This window comes from Ixodes scapularis, unplaced genomic scaffold (assembly GCF_016920785.2).
Source record: "Ixodes scapularis isolate PalLabHiFi unplaced genomic scaffold, ASM1692078v2 PGA_scaffold14__6_contigs__length_520768, whole genome shotgun sequence".
NCBI classification, from domain to species: Eukaryota; Metazoa; Arthropoda; class Arachnida; order Ixodida; family Ixodidae; genus Ixodes; species Ixodes scapularis.
Genome location: NW_024609840.1, coordinates 361,621 through 364,167, shown reverse-complemented (window position 1 = coordinate 364,167; position 2,547 = coordinate 361,621).

The window sequence follows — 2,547 nt, the reverse complement described above, 5'->3', positions numbered from 1 at the left end:
ACAATCTACAAACTCGTTGCAGGCTGTTGGGGAAACTGCGGTGACAGAAATCATTGTTTTAACATGTCCTTAGCCTACATTGCGCCGTTTCCCTTGCCACCCCAATGGTAGCTATGATGAATGCTGCAGGCATTCAACTGCAACCACCTCATGTGGTCCTTTGGTACGCAAGCAATTTAGGTCAATTATCTTCTAATCATGCTGCAGCCGTAAATGCCTTGAGTGAAAACCGAATACATGTTCATTCTACTGAGTGCCAAGGATGCATTCTGCAAAAGTGCTAGTAAGTCATAAAACTGTCTTGAGCATCACTGAGGATGCTTCTCGCTTCCCCACTTTCCAGAGCATTGTTAGCACGAACAAGGCATCGTCGTTTTTCTGTTTTTTTTTTTTTTTTTTTTTTTCACTGTTGATCTTGTTATCGAAACTACTATATAGGAATGGAAAGTGCCGTTTGGGCGTTTGGGTACTAGCCTAAGTGGTAAACTTTTTTTTTTTTCCGCCAGTACCCTTTCGAAGTAAAATGCGAAAAAGCCCCAGGTTGTGTTTGCGTTAACAGTGTCGCGCAGTGAGCACTTACATGGTGCAAAGAATCACGGTAGACACATCAGAAGATGTGATCTGGTTTCCTTTTTCTATTCTAAGGGGCTGCCACAGCCCTTAGAGACAGAAAGATGCACTAGAAAGTTGTCAGCTAACTTCACTGACAACTGTTGATAATCCTTAACATGAACATCTAAATCACTCACATGGCAGAGAAAGCCATAGAAAATTAATTATCATTATAAGCCCCATGTTTACTTCCCTCGGCTCAAGGAGGCGGTAAGGTATCTGCACCACTGGGAAGATGGTAATGTGAGAACACCATAGGTCAGTATGGACATCTTTATCACTGTTGACTAGAGGCACAGCTTAGGTTCCACTGTCTAGAAGCTATAACAAGATAACAAGACTGGGATATCAGCCCTTAACTTATGCAACTCCTTAAAGGGGCCGTGCAATCATATTTAAGCGTCTACCTTTTTTGCCGTTTCCACGTCTCTTGGGGTTCGGGCAAGCCAGTGGGCACGAAGAGAGTAACTAAATATCAGTGCGTCATATTTTAACCGGACAGCCCGGAAACCCCCTTCACCTACGGGGGCGACCCGTGGTGCCGAAAGTGTGCGAAGTGTGACGTCTTTGGTCCTGGGCTTACTACTGGTCAGAGCCGCTAAAAGCTTCTTTATAGTCGAAATACAAAATGTATGTGGCGCGAACAGTTTCAATTATTTTTAAAAGTCGTTTTTGTTCACTATTTTAGGTCAGAAAAGAAACAAATGCAGTTTATAAAGTACGGAAACAAGAAATGACCCGTCGACATACCCACCACCAAGCGGTGGAAAATACGGTGCATACTAGAAAGGTGTTGTGAGATCAGCCACCAACGAGCGGCGAACGTAGAGGTGTCCCGGATGTAGGCGGCGGCGCTGCGGTCGTGCGGACTGGAGGGTATGACCGGTTCCGAGCGTTCCCAAGGCCTTCGGCGAGCAGCTTTTGCTTGCGGTTTGGCCTTTTGGTGGTATGGCAGCGCGAAGTGGCTCGCGTTCTGAACTCATCTTTACCCCGTGTTTGCTGTCGTTTGTGGCCAATGAAGTGTCATGTCGAATTAGTGTTTAGCCGTGCAGCAAATGCAATGCGAGCCGCCCAGGCTGCCCACTTCATACAGCCTAGCCAGAACATGTTTTAGTGGCGCCCTCTCGAGCCGTCGACACGGAGTGCGGCAGCCGTGACCGCTCGCTGAGCTCACTACCCCTCCTTTAGTTCACGGCCACTCAAGCAAACAAGGACGTCATGAAGGAGGTTACCTTTTGCTTGTTTTGGTAATTTTAGTTTACCTATAACTTTTAAAATAAAGCGAATTTCGAGAAAAGTTTCATTAAGTTTCTACGTTCAGTGCGCTTACGTTCGGTGTAAATTTAAAACCAGTAAAAAAGTCCTTGCAGGGCCCCCTTTAAGGACAACTTCATCAAGCATCTGTCTGCAAGGTAGGCACTCAACATATTTTTAAATACATTTTATATCAATCAAATCTTTCTAAAATAAAATCCACAATTATTGTTACATTTTATATTTATAAAATAAACTATGCCGTAACCAGTTTTAGTGCCTTAAGCACTAAAATGGGTTACGGTACTTTTTGTAAAGTATGGTTATGAACATTTTTACTAACTAGCGTACCGTATTCACTCGCTTAATAAACGCACTTGCATAATGAATGCAACCCCCACAACAGGCACCCATATTTGAATTTCTTTTTCTAGCGTAATGACACTCCTGATTTTCGGCTCCGCGAGTCTTGAACTGCGTCCAACTTAGACTGCCAGCCACCAAGCCCATTGAGCGGCACGCACACCTAGCGAAGCTCCCAGCCCGGGACGTGCTTCGTCCATTGGATGCATTGATGTCAACAAACATGCCATCGTCTTTGATCCGCTTTCGGACAGTGATATTGTGAAAGTGGTTAGGTCTAAGAATGGTTGCGTCGCTCTCCGTGCTGAGTGAGCTTCG